We start from the raw sequence: 19,811 nt of genomic DNA, 5'->3' as shown, positions 1-19,811 counted from the left end.
AAAAAATATAAAATATAAATACGGATTTATTTTAATTTTTTTTTTATGGATCAATTAACGATTTACTCAAATCAGGAACCGGCGGTTTTAATTCCTTAACTACATACAATTTATCATCATACGTGAAAGTAGAAAAAACAGAACTGCCATTGTCATTTAACGTTAGTAGAGAAAAATTCCGATTTACTCGTAATCTTAAATAACGATTACCGAAATCAAATTATGACAAGCACAAAGCACTAACGCGACCCACGCAAACGTAGGCACTTTTAAGACAAAATTCTGTTACCGAAATTTTGAATCAATTTATACACACACAGATTTGTGGCAAAACAATCAACGGCCTAATTTTGAATACTCCTGCGAATGCAGACTGCATTGCAATCGCACGTTCCCCGCGCGCAAATAATATAGTTGTCCATCTCTTTTGCAAGCACGGAAATGAGGCTAGCCTCAATTTTGTCTTTTTTCAACTCATACCGCTTATAAGTGTATTGCAGGTTGCTTGCCTATTAACGACATGATTTCTATATATGCTGTAGAGGCAAGCTTCGAGTCGGCCTCATTCGCGTCACAAAATACATGTTGTGCCGAGTGTTTAAGCGCGCTGTTTAATTAAGGGAGCAACGAGTACCTACCGAGATAAAAATAAGAATATAATTTTCTATATTTATTTTTAAAATTTTAGAAAAAAGACACAAATTATTGGCCGAAATGTGTCCGTATAAAATAATAAAAATCCTAATAAGGCGTAAAATTCATTGGTGAGGCACTGCCTCACCTGCCTCATAGGACAAGCCGCCCCTGTTAACTACACGGAATTATTAATGAACTACCTACTTCCTGGTCTTCCGTTTGAAGTAAATCGTGATTGTCGATATAGAAATGGCATATTGTACTGTTTTAAAAAGAACAACACTGTGATTTCATACGAATATAATAAATTTTCAAAATATGTTAATGAAAGCTGGTTCATTTGATTTTGGTACATATTTTCAATATCCATTGTCAGAATTTATTATTGGAACAACTAAAACTTTATTAAATAAATTGGCTTTATTTAGTTTTAAAGCTGGATAATTCAATTATTTTTTATCGTACAATTACTTACATATATATGTGGTTGCCAAAAATTCGAGTGATTGTACTTCTTCAAATTCAAGGTGGAATATGTTTTGTAAACCTAGGCAACCAGGTATACTGTGGGTCAAATATCATTTCCATGTCACTACTCATTAAAAAAATTGGTCAAAAGTTGTTTCGGCAGAACTTCCCTCGCTTCTGAAATACCATGAAACATATCCAACATTTTTGAAAAATTATAAAATATAATTTTGCGGATTTTATTTTATTTTTATGAGAACCCCTATAAGTTGGAATTAATAGAAGAAAGAAGCGTGCAACGCGTATGTTTCAAATGAGTTTTTACTTTATAAAATTTTGTGATGACGTCATTAACATTTTTGCAAAGACACGTATATCACTTTGGATGGGTACAGTGTAATATTAATGATAACAGCATTGTATTCCCAAATTTTCAGGACAACGGAGTGAGCCGTTCCCGATTTAATCGATAAAATAAATTGACTCATTCATTAATTTTTATGAGTCACCCTGTATAACAAATTTAAAAACTTTTAATGTAATGATAAATCACAAGTACAGACTCATCATATTTTGCACATTTTGAATAGGATTTATTCGGAAAATTTTGAGGTGACGTCATGAATTTTTTGGGAGGGGATAAATGAATAAATTTTGCTTAACGATTTATCATGATTACGATAAACTTAAAATATTTACAAGATTTCAGAGTAATCGGTTTTGCAGTTTCAAAGTTATGTTGCTAAATATTGCTATATGGTTTTCAATTTTTTCCAAAAATGAAATTTAAAAAACTTTTTCTTATAAGTTTTGGAAATGACGTCATCCCATGATATTCCTAATATAAATACAAAATGTGACAACAATCGGTCCAGTAGTTTCGGAGATTTCTTGTCTAATAAAAATGGATACAGATAGACAGACACAAACTTTTTTCGTACTCTTGAGGTCATGACACGTCAAGAAAATATGAAAGTGGCATTTCAGCCGATGGAATCGATTACTAACCTTACTTAACTTACGATCGGGAAGTAAAAATGTGACCGACAGAAGAGAGTAAAAAAAATGGCGAAAACAGAGGACAAAAAACCGATGAATATATGAGAAAACGACCACTACAAAAGTCACTGAAAAAAAAGAAACGCTACAAAAAATGGAAGACAAAAATAATATCAAAGAAAATCACTATAAAAACTCCACAGAAAAATGCTACATAAAGAGGTGAAGCATTTTAGTTTATTAACTAAGTATATCAAAAAAGGTTTACCAATTTTACCTTACCGTATCCAAATTGACACATGCTCTTTGGTGGGGGGTTGGAAAAATCGGGATCATAAAACCACCATCTCTCTTGTCCCACTATACTTTGTTCCCATTAAAAAGTTGATGACTTGTTCACAAAACTTTAACTAAACTAAACTCAGCAAATTTAAAGAACATTTTATTCGATTTACGATTTCCTATTACCGTAAATTTTTGCAAGATTTCGCAGAATTCAGTCTTGCTATTTCAAAATTAAATTGTAAAATATTGTCATAAAATTTTGATTTTTTTCCAAAAATCTGGATGCCTGGGATACAAACTCAACACGGATTCATAAATCACACAAGCAGAAGTAGGTGTATGTTATTTTATAAAGTTTAAAGATTGTAAGATTACGTCGTCATTTTTTGGAAAAGCCAATTCTGCAAAATGGCAGGAATTTCCAAAGAAATGAAACCCAAATTAACTTCCAGAATTTGAATTCTACAAAAAATGTCTGTACCAATTTTCGAAGATGGTTGTGAAAAGATGAGTACGCATTAATATACAAAAGAAAATATAACCCCGCCCACCCACCCCATCTCGATTGTGATGATTTTTTTTATTCATCGTTAGCCAAACGGGCGAAGCTTAATTGCAAACTCATTGTTTCTCTCCAAGAAATTCCCATCTAAAACATGTTTTATTGTGGTTGACATAGTAGGGGAGAGAGGGTTACACAGTTCATTTTTTCAAAATGGATAAAACTTAAAACACGTTTTGGTGAAAAATTTATCTTTGCTTTTTTTTTCTTAATATATACAGGTTTATTTCCACACCATACTTAAAAACATGTTTCAGATGATAATTTCTTGGGGAGAAATAAGCATTTTGCAGTTAAACTCCGCCCTTCGGCTCACGACGAATAAAAGAGTTATCACAATTGAGACGAGGGCGGGTGGACGGGCTTTGTGTTTCATCTTTTTTTTCTTAATAGGTATGTAGTTTTCTTTCCACGACAAGAAACTGAAAACAGGTTTAAAAGGGTAAAAGGTTAAACATATTTTTAGTTTCTTATCGTAAAGAGAAGACTATGTATATTAAAAAGAAAAACAAATGAAAAACTTAAGCCCCGCCCACCCACCCTGTTTCAGCTGTGAGGGGCGGAGTTTAACTGCAAAATCTGTTTTTTTCTACAAGAATTACTACGTGAAATATGGTCTTCAGTGATCGTGTTGCTCAAAGAAAACCACATATATTAAGTAAAAGAAAGCCCCACCCATTCGTCTGGATCTCAATGGTGATGAATTTTCCATTCGTTGTCTGACCGAGAGGCGGAGCACAATTGCAAAATCAATATTTCCCTACAAAAATTTACAATGGTAAACATGTTTTAAGTTCTTGTTGTGAAAAGATGAGTACGCATTAATATACAAAAGAAAATAAGCATTCGGTTTTGCAATTTCAAAGCTAGATTGTAAAATGTTGCTATGGAATTTTGGTTTTTTCCAAAAATTTAGGAAGAAAACTCAACATGGATTCATAAACCACAGGTATCTTATAAAATTTAAATAACATTTACTATTGTAAATTTAGAGATGACGTCATCGTGTTGTTAGTAAAGATGATTAGGCAAATTTTGTTTATTATTTTACCATTTACACCATATTTCTAACATACATATAAAATTTGACAACAATCAATCCAGACACAGACAGCCAGAAACGCGAGACCTACTTTTTCGTACTCTACGAGTATGAAACATGGAAAAAACATGAAAGTAACCATTCTCGTAGGTTAGACTCTATTACAATACTTCTTTACCTTACGATCGGAAAATTACCGAAAAATTTTAATGGAGTAAAAACAAATTGAAGCAATTGGCTGCTTTGTGTTAAAAAATTTGGTCTTCTGATACTGGAAAAAACTTCCCCGCTCCCTTGAAGTACAGTTAAATAAATCCAGTTATTTAGAAAAAATAGTGTAGGTAGTAGCAATCGCAGTCTAAGAAAAAAAATCACAATTTGTTTTTCTGAATTAATTAATGTATCATACCCGGTGACTATGACTGATTAAAGCTAATTTTTATGTTGGCAATTCTGAATTAATGGCAACAATGTTAATACGTCAGTTGACAGGAGCATACACAGGAGTGCATTATAATATTCTGATTATATCCTTCCTCCATGCCTTAAATTTTATTTTAAAATTTTATTTTGCCAGAGGGGCGACGAAAGTTCTATCTAGATAATTTAAGCCCATTTTTTGATTACATATTACAAAAAAATATATAAAGTAATTTATTTTGTCGATTATATTACAAACAAATCTTCCAAGTCCTTTGAATTATGGAAATATAGTTAAATTATGACATGAATACTGTAGCATTATGCATATTATTTTTATTAACCCTAACAAACGTTGCCAACAGCCCAAAACATTTTTTTTTTTTTTGATAAACGTAATTTAATATAATATATAGTATTTGTTGCGCCTCAAAGTCAGGGAAAACTCTGTGTATTAACTTTCCAGATCGAGATTGTGTGAATATAACTTTCAATATGTCATTTGTTAGATTATAAATATATATCAAGTGCTGCACTGACTCATTGACCACAGAAATGTTCTACTGTGGATATATTTTCATTAAATATATACCCATGAGTAGAGAAAAAATTCAATACATCCAATGTTACCAACTATATTTGATGCATATAGATAAATTCAAAAATTCAAAGTGGTCACCTACAAGTACACAAATTTTTTTTTAATTTGCCACTGATAAGAGGTAACGAAGTATTTCAGTTGTTGTCTTATACTTTTACATTTTAACTAGTTACACTGTGTCACTCCTCACTTATATGATATGTATACTTATTGTTACGTTTGCTACTGATGTCTTGAATTACCGACCCCTTTTTGTGACGGAGTCCCTTAAATCTGTAACTTTTTTTTATTTCAAAGAGAAATTCAAAATCATTTTATTCAGACCCTTAACATGACTACCTTTACACGAAAAGACTGTCTGTTATATGAATTTTTTATACCTGAAACTACAAACTGTGGCACGTTAAATTTGGCGCCAAAACCACTTACGTATCGAATTCATCCACCTGTCGTTTATTAATTGTCAGAAAAAACTTTTGTGCGCCAAATTTAAACATTTAAAAGTATTTCTCCAACAATGATGTGTCTTTTGTACAATCAACAAACGTAAAATACCTACAAGGAACACTGTTTTAGCACCACACACTCTTCGCTTTCGAGTTCATACTCAGTGTCCACATTTTGCCGGTATTTGGTACAAGAACTGATTTCATATGGTGCTAGAATTGAATAAATCTTACCACCACACGAAAACAGTGCCCAAACCCAAATTCATCTATCCACCTAACACTACACACTAAACTGCAGAAATCACCTTCACATCTTACTTAAGTATGACCCTGTTGTCACACTACGTTCTTAAACACAAAATAGATATTCACTTACAACCGGTAAAGAAAATTTAAAACCTGATGAGGTTTTGATAGCGATCGAGTTCAGTACTATCTAAAACCCCCAGTACGACCACTCTATATTTCCTTCCACGCTTTTTTTCCTTGTTTCAATATTGAATTTCTACGGGATATCATATTTGCGGCATTTTTGAGAACAAAGCGGCACTGTTTTTCCATCACTGCCGGCGTGCGGAGCCTGGGAGCCGCTTGGTCGTCATGGTGGTACCGCCGGTGTCCCAATTCGACAATGGTGTAATTTGAGTGAATCGCGTAGTACCTGCAGGTTGTAACTCAATCATGTGGTGAAGGATCGAGTTTTAGCGGAAGAAAAAAAAAGTCCTGCGACGCGAGGAATTTTTCGGAAAAACTCGCGAAAAACTAACTCGGCACTCAAAATTTTCCAAAAACACTGCGCGCCAATTTTTGATCGCGTCTTCATACTCATGACTCACGATCTCAACTGATTTCATTCTACTGGATGGCCGTTGTTGCATCAATGGGAATTACAACACCCCATTGAAATGTTAAATGCACCCTCTACCCTCGGCACGGCCGAGCGGATCCACTATTTGTCTGACTTGCAGGTTTACAATATTTAGGGGGTCTCATTGTGTATTTTTTAGTGAAGGGTATGTTGAGGGAAAGAAGTTTTGAGTAGGACGAATTGGCAAATTCGGAGCGCTGGCGCTTACTGTGGAAGATCCGGTCCGTGAAAAAACAACAGAAATGATATTTTGGAAGAAAAATTAAAGGTAATGAACGATGGTCAAGGTTACGCTTCACTACCCTATAATTTGTGAAATCGCAACGGTCGTTGTTGGCAGAATGTTGGTTGGGATCACGCTGTTGGAACTGCGAGGGTCTTGGCAGGTAGATTAGATGGATGGAGAAGTGATGGTTGCATAATCATGCGTTTTGTGACACGGGTGAACTAACAGAACCTGCTTAGGAGAACGAAGGCGATTTTTTTGTTTCACGGCCGAGGAGGGTAAAATCTTATTCTGTGTGTGTATGTTTAAATAAGTATACCTGATTTTTGAAGCGTTATTACGAGAAGTGTTTTTGGAACAATTAAAAACAATAATAAAAACATTAAAGTACGTTAATTATAGATTTTTTTAAATATGAGCTGAAAATGATTTTTGCTTGATCAACGTATTCATAATTTTGGAAAACCTTTCAAGTTTTAATTTTTCTTGGTAAAAATATAAAAAATTGTTTTACAGCGATTTGCAAAAATGGTTTAAAAAAACTGAACACGTTTAGTTCCTGTATCACGAATTTTTGATCTTCACATTTATAGGAGTTGTTACTTACTGTATGAACGAAACATTTTCTGTTTTTATTCCCGGGCGTATCCATCGGGTGACTGGGTATTACGTGTTTCCTCGACGTTTCATGGCTCCTAGAGTACGAAAAACTAGGTCTTGCGTTTCCGTCTGTCGGCCGCCTGTCTGGTTGTCTGTCTGTGTTAATTTTTGTTACACAGATAATTTCCGAAACTACTGGATCGGTTAAAATCAAATTTTATAAGGTTATTAGGAAAATCGTGTAGATAGTAAAAGGCTAATCAAAATTTGGCTAATCAAATCATCCCTACCAACAACTTGTTGACGTCATCTCAAAAATTTGCAGTATTAAATATATATTATTTAAATTTTATAAAATAAGATACCCCTGCATATGTAGTTTATGAACTCCCGTTGAGATTTTGTCCTAGACATCCAAATTTTTGGAGAAAAAAATATCAAAATTTTAAAACCGAATGCTCTGAAATTTTGAAAAAATTTTATGGTTATCGTAAGCATGGTAAATCGTTAATAATTTTTTTTTTTTGTTTATGTCCCTCTAAAATAATAATGACATTATTTTATTATGTTGCCAAATAAATGTTCTTTAATTTATATTTATTTAAATTTTGGTGACTTTAAAAGCATTGTTTGTTAAATCAAACCCAATTCTCATCTAAATGGTTCGGGTTTAAGGATTGAATTATTATTATCGGACATTTTAGATGAAATATTTCTAAATTGAAAGTAATCCCACATTTTTTTTTTTCATCTATTTAAGCAATTTTTTTAAACAGAAATCGAAACATCAAAAAATCGTAAAATCGAAAATTTGAGAAATCAAAAAATGTAAAATTTAAAAGATCGAAAAACTGTAAAATAAAAAAAAGAAAAATCGGGAAATCTGAAAATCGAGAAAATCCAAAAATCGAGAACTCGAAAGAGCCGAAATTTAAAAATCGAAAAATGGAAAAATTGAAACATCGAGGAATAGAAACATCGAAACAGTTCGAAGTCGAAAAATTAAAAATTGAAAAAATGAAAAATTTAAACACCGAAAAATTGAAAAACCGAGAAGTCGTTAAAAATTTGAAAACTTGAAAATAGGAAATTGGAGAACTGAAAAGTCGAAAAACAGAAACTTAAAAAAATCGATCGAAAAATTGAAATGTCGAAAAAGTGAAGAATTGAGAAATCTAAACATCAGAAAAATGAAAAATCAAAAAAGTAAAAAATCGAGAAATCGTAAAGTCCGAAAATTGAAAATTCAATGAAAAATTGAAGAATCGAAGAATTGAAAAATCTCAAAACTGAAACATTGTAAAATTGACAAATTCGAAATTTAAAAATTCGAAAAATTGAGAAATTGAACAATAGAAAAATTAATTACATAATTGAAAAACTGGAAAATAGAAAAATCGACAACTATGAAAATCCAAAACTCTAAAAGTCGAAAACTCAAAAACGCCGAAAATTAAAAAATCGTACAATCGTATCGGAAAAAACCGAGAAATCCGAAATTAAAAAAAAATCAAAAAATTGTAGCATCAAAAAACTGAAAAATCCCAAAAATGAAATATCGAAACATTTAATATCGATAAATTGAAGAATTAAAAAAATTGAAAAATCTTAAAACTGCAATTTAGAAAATGAGAAATCGAAAGTTGAAAAATCGAAATATCGATTAAAAAATTAAAATGTCGAAAAATTAATAATTCACAAATCGAAACGTCAAAAAATTGAAAATTTTAAAAATCGAAAAAGTAAAAGATCGAGTCGAAAAATCGAAAAATTGAAAAATCTCAAAACTGAAATATCGGAAATAATAAAAAAATCCAGAAATTAAAGAATCGAAAAACTGAAAAATTTCAAGAATGAAATATCGAAAAATTAAGTAATCGAAACATTTTAAATGGAGAAATTGGAAAACTGAAGAATAAAAAAATTGAAAAATCCCTAAACAGAAAGTTGGAAAAATTGAGAAAACGATAGTTGAAAAATCGAGAGATCGAAAAAAACAAAAGACCTCGTAGGGGCGAAAAAAAATGCAGAATCTAAATATTGAAAAGTTCCAAAATTCAAATATGTATTAAAAAATAGATAAATCGACAAATCTAAAAATCGAATAACTGAAAATCCGGAGAAGAATTGAACAGTCGAAAAATTGAAAAACCCTGAAACTGAAACATCGAAAAATTCAGAAATCGAAAAATTGAAAAACTTTTTAAGCATGATAAATCGTTATTCAATTTGTTTTATTTATGTCCCTCTAAAACAATAATGACATCATTTTACAATTTTGCCGAATAAAATTTTCACCAAAATTTATATTTATCAAATTCTAAAGGCATTGTTGTTATATCAAACCCAATTCTCATTTGAACGACTCGGGTTTAAGGATTGGATTATCGGACATTTTAGATGAAATTTCTAAATTGAAAGTAAAGTGGTACGTTTCACCCCACATTTTTTTTCATCTATTTAAGCAATTTTTTACAGAGAATTCGAAACAACAAGAAATCGTAAAATCGAAAAATTGAGAAATCAAAAAATGTAAAATTTAAAAGATCGAAAAACTGTAAAATAAAAAAAGCCAGAAATCGGGAAATCTAAAAATCGAGAAAATCCAAAAAACGAGAAATCAAAAGATCCGAAATTAAAAAATCGAGAAATTGAAAAATCCCAAAACTGAAACATTGTAAAATTGACAAATTGAAAAATAGAAACTTCAAAAAATCGATCGAAAAATTAAAATGTCGAAAAATTGAAGAATTGAGAAATATAAACATCAGAAAAATGAAAAATCAAAAAAGTAAAAAATCGAGAAATTGTTAATTCCGAAAATCGAAAATTCAAAGAAAAATTGAAGAATCGAAGAATTGAAAAATCCCAAAACTGAAACATTGTAAAATTGACAAATCGGAAATTTAAAAATTTGAAAAGTTGAGAAATTGAACAATCGAAAAATTAATTACATAATTGAAAAACTGGAAAATAGAAAAATTGACAAATGGGAAAATCAAAAACTCTGAAAGTCGAAAACTTAAAAACGCCGATAATTAAAAAATCGTACTACTGAAATATCGGAAAAAACCGAGAAATCCGAAATTTAAAAAAAATCCAAAAATTGTAGAATCAAAAAACTGAAAAATCCCAAAAATGAAATATCGAAACATTTAAAATCGATAATCGAAAGTTGAAAAATCAAGAAATCGGAAAAAACCAAGAACCTCAAATAATTGAAGAATACTTGCGAAATAAAAAAATCTAAGAACTGAAAAATCGAAATGTCGATTAAAATTAAAATGTCGAAAAATGAATAATTCACAAATCGAAACATCAAAAAATTGAAAATTTTAGAAATCGAAAAAGGATAAGATCGAGTCGAAAAATCGATAAATTGAAAAATCTCAAAACTGAAATATCGGAAATAATAAAAAAATCCAGAAATTAAAGAATCGAAAAACTGAAAAATTTCAAGAATGAAATATCGAAAAATTAAGTAATCGAAACATTTTAAATGGAAAAATGGAAAACTGAAGAATAAAAAAAATTGAAAAATCCTAAAACAGAAAGTTGGAAAAATTGAGAAAACGATAGTTGAAAAATCGAGAAATCGAAAAAAACAAAAGACCTCGTAGGGGCGAAAAAAAATGCAGAATCTAAATATTGAAAAGTTCCAAAACTCAAATATGTATTAAAAAATAGATAAATCGACAAATCTAAAAATCGTATAACTGAAAATCCGGAGAGGAATTGAACAATCGAAAAACTGAAAAACCCTGAAACTGAAACATCGAAAAATTCAGAAATCGAAAAATTGAAAAACATGTTAAGCATGGTAAAGCGTTAATCAATTTTTTTTTTGGTTTATGTCCCTCTAAAACAAAATAATGACATCATTTTACAATTTTGCCGAATAAATGTTCTTTAATTTATATTTACCAAATATAAATTTTGGTGATTCCAAAAGCATTTTTTGTTATATCAAACCCAATTCTCATCTGAATGACCCGGGTTTAAGAACTGAATGATCGAACATTTTAGATTAAATTTCTAAATTGAAAGTGAAATCGTACGTTTCACCCCATATTTTTTTCATCTATTTAAGCAATTTTTTTTACTTTTTTTTTCATCCAGTTTAAGGTACTGTATAATTTTTTTAACAAAACAGGCCAGTTTTGACGCTGAAGTTTTTTTATTGCTTTTTTCTAAAATAAAAACTCAAGTTTTGTCGTGAAAATTTTTTAATGCATTTTTAAACATTTCACCTCATTTTTAAGTTTTTTTTTTAAATTGTGGATTTCTAAAGATTTTGATTCCAGCGGAAGCATATAGAAACCGCTGACTTTGAGATTTTTACAAAAAAAAAAAAATTAAAAAAACACTCAACGTCAAATTTCGTCTCTTTTGGCAAAAAAATAATAAAGCAACTTAAATAAACTCAAAAACAAAATGTGGGGTGAAATGTACTACTACTAGTTTGCCCCTTTTATTAGCATTATATATAATTAATTCTATAGGATATTTTTAGTGGGTTTGTTGTTTTTTTTTTTTTTTCTTTAAAAAATAAACATTTGCTTTTAATGTTATTGAGATTGGAATTTATAGTATTTTTAATGACTTCTGCAAGTGTGATTCATGAATCCGTATCGAACTGTCACCCTGGGGAAAAATCAAAATTGTATAACATTTTACAATTGAACTTTGAAATTGTAAAACCGAATGCCCTAAAACCTTATAAGCTTTTTAAGTTTATTGTATGCATGGTAAATCGTTAATCAAATTTTTTTCCTATATGGCCTCCTAAAAAATAATGACGTCATTGTAAAAGCGAATGAATCAAACGTTTTGAGGTTATAGCAAAGATGATAAATCGTTAATCAAAATTTGTTCGTCATCTTAGAATTTTGCGGTATAAATGTTCTTTAAATTTTATAAAATAACATATTCCTGCATGTGTGATTTATGAATCCGTGTTGAATTTTTACCCTTAGATTTTTGGAAAAAAAAACAACATTGTATAACAATATTTTACAAATTAACTCTGAAATTGCAAAAACTGAATGCTGTGAAATCATGCATATCTTAAGATAAAATAAACATGGTAAATCGTTAATCAAAATTTGTTTTTTCCAAGCGGAAATATGCGAATTTTCAACCGACGCCAACACGTGGTGTAAATTTGTTTTATTGTTTGTAAATTCACAGTTCATGTTAGGATTTTAATCGTTAACTGGTTGTAACACAACTTAACAGTCACGAGATTGTTCAGATAAAGCACTCGCTAAGAGATTTCATGAGATTCACTTAGTCAGGACTCACCCTTTGTTTATCAAGTTATAAATAAGGTTTCTGGATGCTATACTTAAGTGTTACATTATAACACTTCTTAATTCCTCACGCAAGATTGCTAATAGTTAATTTACGGCAGTTAAATCAACTGGGAAAAGGACCGTGAAAGTGCGGTAGAATTCATAATATTGTGAACTGACATCATCACATCATCGAGAGATTTTTCTCGCCACGTGGTAAATTATACCACCGAGACGCATATTTTTCGCGACGAGGGAAGCATTGTGTGTTTATTTATCATGCGTTTTGTTTGGGATAAGCCGGGGACAGTCCAAGATATAAACTCTCAAAGCTAATTGTTTTACAGGTCTCTTGGATTAGGACATAATTTAACATCATGTAAATACTTTGTTTGAATCGCTGATAAAGTGTGGCATAATTTTACATCATGTAAATTCTTTGTTTGAATCGCTGATAAAATGTGACATAATTTTACATCATGTAAATTCTTTGTTTGAATCGTTGATAAAGTGTGGAAAATATTAACCTCATGTAATTTTGTTAGCTTTGAAATTTTTCACCTCATGCCACTTTTATATATCTCGCAATTTTAGCCTCAGTAATTTTCTTTACTGTATAATGTAAATTGAACGTAAATTTTCATGCTCTGCAGTTTCTAAACCTCACGTAATTTTTTCGTCTACACAAGTTTTGCTTCACATCAGGTTTTTTGTGTTTTATAAATCTTTGCTAATTTTTTCCATGTAAATATTTTGTAGATTAATACTTCCATCATATAAACTGTCTGATGTCCGATCTTAATGGCATGTTGTATGGCGAATTTAAATGTTGTTTATTACTCTTTTTGAAACTTTAACACTTGTCCGGTTGTAGTTTAATATCAGAATTATAGAAAGTGAACATTTAAATGGAATTCAGGTAAATCCTAGTCGAACTGGCGGGATTTATCGCGCCATCTGCACAGGGTAAATTTCCGTGTGGACCCCCATGTCCTCAATCCGGTACTGCAAATAATATATCTGGTATTATACTTATGTAAGGTACATTTATTATTGTGATTCCCTCTTTGGAATGGAGAAAATCGAATAACGAAGTTTAACTATGTATTTCTGGTTGCCTAAGTCACAGAGTTGACAAAATCAACTAAATCACGTATTTATAGGAATTATTATTACAACAATGAAATGTTGAAGTAATACAAATAACCTTTTTTGATCATTTTGTGTCAATTACTTTGAATGTTATTTTTTTTAACCACAGAAGTTATAAATAAAAATCACCGAAATTTCTTTTTATTAACCACATAATATTTACGATCTTACACTTATTCAGTTTCAGACAAAAATTAGAGCACACACAATGAATTTTTTTGAAAATTTTACTCTATAAAATGTTTACGCTAAGAAATTTATTAAATAAAAAAGAACATAGCACAGCCTGAAACTTTTGTTTGAAACTACTACTACTGTAAAAATAACGACTGTTTCTGACTAATTTTGGAACTACGCCGACGTTTATAAAAATATTTATAACCACTTTACGCAAAAAAGAAAGAAGTTGATATGTGTCACTTCGGAATCAAATAGACCTGAAAGTTAATAGCACGCTGTTGTCGAAAAGGGAACACACCCTATTACGTGACACAAACGAAAGACACCGAATTATCTCTTAAGTGGAAAATACTTTACTAAGAAGAACATATAAAACTAAAAATAACAGTTTACATGAACCACAGATTCGTATAATATCTAACTATTTGAAATCACTCACATCCTAAAAAATTAACTAAACAGTTAGAAAATAATGTCGTGTTTGTAGTGTTCTCTTGTCACTGATTTTTAAGGGGCAATATTTTTTGTTTATAGGAAATATTTTCAAAAACTTAGAAACAGACAAAATATAATAATGTCTGATCTGGAATTATAACGACCATATAACCATAACGTAACCACGATAAGGTTCAGTATAAAGGTATGTATATTAACCTGATATAACATAAACGTTGCATAATGCAACTACTACATAACAATACTTGTAACTATATTGGAGCACTAGATTATTACAGTTACAGACAATATTTATAAAACCAAAAGCTTTTCAACATTTGTTGACATAAATTACCAAAAAAAGATATTAAAAATCAATAACACACTTATGAATAATCTACAATTTATGGGAATCACTCATGAAAAAGTATTACAACTGCCTGAACACCTTACACAAACAAATAATTATTCTCCAAGGTCTTTAATTTGTAAGTTATTACAGCTCCGATCGTCAGTTAACATCAAATATTACTTCTGTAATAAAATATCGTGCCACGCCTTAGACAAATATATGAGAAGTTGTTGTCTAAGAAACAGGACGTAAAGTGAATTGTCGAGTGTGGACTAAACTATAAAAAATGATTAGTTTTTATTCTTTTTTAACAACCCCATTCATCAATCATAAGTCATAGCAATAAGGAAACAACACTATGTAAACATTAACTTGCATTCGTCACTACAGCTATCAAAATGCGTAATACTAGTCACATCAACTCAAAAAAAGTCTAAAAACTTAATTAACTAATCAATTTTAACAGTGTTACATAATACGAATATGACGACGTTATAGACTAAACAAGTGACAATATTTTATTTTCTTTAAGTTATGTAAAAGTAATATAAAATATGCTACAACTTTCCTGTGGTTACATTAAAACAAAAATAAAATAACAGTTTGTTTTTTATGTTTAGAATACACAAAATTAGATACATTTTTATGGATGTGCCAGTGAATTTCATATAACTTCAACTTTAGTCAAAACATAGAATATTATTTGCATTCAATTGAAGGCGATAATTTCACACAATTTGCCTATTTTAAGTCGCAGTAATTTCACAGTACGTAAGTTGACCGAAGTGTTAAGAATTTTTTGCTCCATCAAGGTGTTATCTACAGCTAAATTTATTGATGACCAGTTCGGTGCATAAAGAAGTAGAAAAGTTAGATAACCAAAATTTATACAATCGTAGTAATTAGATTTTACACAAAGTCAAAAACTGCAAATGACTCTGTAATAGCCAAATTTGCATAACTGCAATAAATATATGTATACATTTAAATAGTTTTGGAAATAAATACCTCTTTCTGACTTCGTAAATGGTTTTTTAATTAAATTAAAACGCGACCTCGTTTATGGCTAATTATTTGTCGTCATTTCACTACAATGGACGCAGTCTTTTCAACACAACATTATTAACATTTATGTAGATTTACTAGTGATTAGAAATTAAAATTTGGGCTAATGAATTGAAAAATTGTGACCTCAAAGATAGTGTTGCTTTTAATCTTTATGTATTTTTTAATTTTAATTAATCTCTTAACTTTTTGCCCGTCCTATAGACAAAAACGCATTTTTATGTATTGCAAGAACTAAACAAAGCACCGTGTTTTACATTGAGATAACCTGTTTAAGTGAGTAATATTTTATTACTGTTTTAGTCTCTGGTAGAAACAATTTTATTGACGTTTAATTTATGTACAGATTTTTTTTAATTCTGCCAGACCAACGTGCAAATTTATTCCTCATAGTTTGAATGTTTTTGTTTATTATTTAATTTATAACACTTATAAAATATTGATAGTTTATGATGCTGGATTAGAAAGCGTGCATCAAAACACGTCCTTAAGTGTAAATAAACAAAACCGAAAAAAAATAAGTTCCTTGTCACCTTGTCTATGTTTTACTTACCTACCTAATTTTAAATGTCATGAAGACCATATTTGCTTACTCATCGTATTAAACACAATAAGGTGATGATGTATATATTAAAGTCGCTATATTTATTCACACTGAAAAGTTAATAACGTGATCCAAAAAAAAAAGAACAAATTTATATAGACAAGTTTAATAAGTATATGCTGCTTGTAAATAATTAGTAGCTGCATTTACCTTTAGACAATGAATATTTATTTTTGCATCTTACACAAATATCAGTCGATTAACAATATTTACGTCTTTTTTATTTTTGCGCTAATGTCTGGGTGCGTCGTAAAGTACTAGTAATTTGCATCTATCATCGGGCTTAAAAAAATATATAAAAAGTAGAATAATGTCACGTAATTTTCTTCTTGCGATTTGAGACACGTGGGAACAACGTACAGACGTCAGAACAAGCAAACTTGAACTCCAGTTGTGTTATTCCAATTTAATTATCTTAAATGCGTTTATTTCTGTAAACAGTTATTAGTTGTAAAAGCACAACATGCAACAAAGTACTCTTTCAACGGTCTCCAGGCCCTTCATCCATCCAAAGGTCTTCTTTTTGGTGGCTATTCTGATTCGTGTGTTCTATGTCTATTTTCGAACTTTCGTTACCGGCTCTTTAGCCGCCTGATTTATGTCTTGTGTTTGGCAAATGAATAAATATTTTCTAAGGTTATTCACAACTGGAATCTTGTTTTAGTACCGCTTCAAATCGGTAATACATCGATTTGCAAAAAACGACTACTTCAACAAACATGAACTTGTCCCAGATTATAATCGTGTGGTCTAACTTGAAGCTGAACAGGTTTATCTAGTGACCGAAGTGCTAGAATTTCTAGAGGATAGATCAACCAAAATATTAGCCCGCCATAACTTCCTTGAAGACCACAGCAATATCAACTTGGTTAAATATAGTGGAGTGAAACTACTACAAAATTTGTTAAATTACTTAATCGAATTTTTCTTGCCTTGGAAGTAAAACGGTTCTTTGAAATGACACCATCAAGTTCAGTGGGAGGTAAACCTTCAATGTAACGCTAGTCACAATGTTACATTGTTGTTGAAGTTGAACATGAAACTTTCATTTTGATATTCCACCAATTATAAAACAAAACATGAAAGTAGATAGGCACTAAAATGAAAAATAATCCTATGAAAATAAATTCAAGTAGGTAAGTTGATAATTAGGACATTAAAACGCTTTATGATGTTCGAACGAACTAAAAGTCTGTATTGTATGTAAGTGATTTTCATTTATTAGGTAACGTTATAAAGAACGAACTACCGCCCATTGAAAAAGTATCGCGTATACAATGAACTTCATGTTGTGCTTGCATGATTTGCACCATTAGCATTCGGTATAGTTCGGGTTGTGCGGTTCAAATTAAAACTCAAAAGTCGTAAACCACTTCACATAGTGTTAAGGTGTGATAGTTTAGAAAATATCTGCTAACAGCATAAAATGCAACCTAACTTATTTCTTGTGAAACTTGACTCATACGTTGCAAACAATAAAATGTTAATTTCTACTACTTGCGAAAACCAACATAATCAATTAAAAATAAAATATACGACCTATTGTTTACCAAAGAAATTATATTGTCAAATAAGCTGTACACTAATTAAATAGAATTCTTTTGTTGTTCATTAAACTCCAAAAGAAAAATATTTTTCAATTTGGGTTTTAAACTTTTGGTAGTCTCATTGAATTTATTCAGGTTAAAAGTAAAAAACCCAACGTTTTTTATAAATAAAAATTAATTATTTGATTTTTTAAAACATGATTTTCAAAATTATCATTCCCATTTAAAACTAACTCTGACAGAGTAGAAGAACACTTAGGTGATATTTATCAAATGGTTATCCAATGTTGATTGTTTTTTATTACCACTATTATAATAAAAAACACCTGTAAAAGAAAAATTACATCACCACAGTTGCTTAGTTAAAATTAATTCCTGGTTTTAGAAAATGTTTGTAAATTTCATTTTAATTTTGAACAACAGTGCTAAATGTTTTTTAGTTTGAATTCAGTCCAACGTGGCAAATTTTCCAAAAATTCAACTTTTAAGAAAATAATGGTATTTTAAGTGTTGTTTATTATTAAATTTTTTTGTAATTGAGAATGGAATATTCTCGGGATTTTCCTAATAGCAGCTTCGTCAGTAACTAGTTATTTTATCACATTGCTTTATATTAATTACTGCGTTTCCTAAGACGGTTTCAAATTAAAAAAAACTCGTATTATAAATAAGTGAATGAATAATTTGCTTTTACTTGTAATGATTATAGTAATGACACTATTATAATAATTTCAAGATTTGTGTGGCAAAAAATGGGTGTTAAATCAAAAACGACCAGCTGACCTCTACTGTGTCTTGGATATTTTCCTCTGGAAATACACTGACGCAATACCATTTAAACACACGCAAAAAAGTTCACAAAGTACTTATGTTGCATAACACGCGCAACTTCAAAATCCATACACTGAATACATATTTAATCTGAACAAATATGTCTTTTTCGGTGAACACGAAGTGGACACATTTATTTAAAAATACGAATAACTCAAAGGATAAATCAAACACAAGTGTCAGGAGGACCAAAGTTCGTAGAACTTATTGCCCCCGAAAAGGACAAATAAAAGACGTTTTGTCTGGAGGATCAAGATACGAGCATTGGAAAAAATCAACGAGCGCCTTTCTTCTGCAATCTTGCTACCAAATCGATAACAATACGTCATGTTATTGTTGCCATTGCTATACAAGTAACGTCTCACTTATGAAATAATGTTGCAATTAAAGTTGTACATCATGTAGGTGAAGCGTCCTACTTTTAACATAAATCGGCTAATAACTTTCGTCCTGATGGGTATGTGGGGGCACAAAAGGACATTACAAGGATTTGCTCTCGTCGGGGAATTCCAAAACCGGGTTTGTATTTTTTAATCTTGCTGGGAGGGACGATTGACGTCACTCTAGGTTAACCTGAGTGTTCCATGCAAACGCACAATGTTTTATAATTGTAAGACTCAATTCAATACATTTTTAATTTATATAGTTATGTTTTGTAATGTTGCAGTAATTTCATCATTAGTAATTAAATAACGCACTTTCCTGAGTTTCGCTTTTTGATGTAATGACTGAATATGGACTTTTGTTGTCATATAACAGCTTCAAAATATCGTCTACCTGTGAATGGAAATTTACGTTGTTTGGAAAAGTTTCGTTTTAAATTAATGGGACAGTGGCAGATTTTTGGAGTGCGAAATTCTGTGGGGCGAAATATCTACAGGTAGGTTTAAGTTCATGGTCTTATCAAGTCATTAAAATTTTTTCAGTTGCGGTCACGGTAATGCATATAAACAACATTAAATTCATGATTAAAAAAAAAGTAATAAAATATGTATTAAAATTTATTTTGTTATTACCTACTTTATAACCGACTTTGTTTTTTATATAATCAAATGTACTTTTTCCATGTGCGGAATGTTTGTCCAGAGTACTAAATGTCAATGCTTTAAAAACATATATATCTTTCTGACTTTTGACTTATTTTCGTAACGTACTAAACAAACATAATTTCTTGTTTGTTGTGTCCTTTAAAGGT

Source organism: Zophobas morio, unplaced genomic scaffold (assembly GCF_036711695.1).
Source record: "Zophobas morio isolate AGI-343-1 ecotype UQ-CSIRO unplaced genomic scaffold, CSIRO_AGI_Zmor_V1 ptg000004l, whole genome shotgun sequence".
Taxonomy (NCBI): Eukaryota; Metazoa; Arthropoda; class Insecta; order Coleoptera; family Tenebrionidae; genus Zophobas; species Zophobas morio.
Note: the sequence above shows the minus strand (reverse complement) of the source record.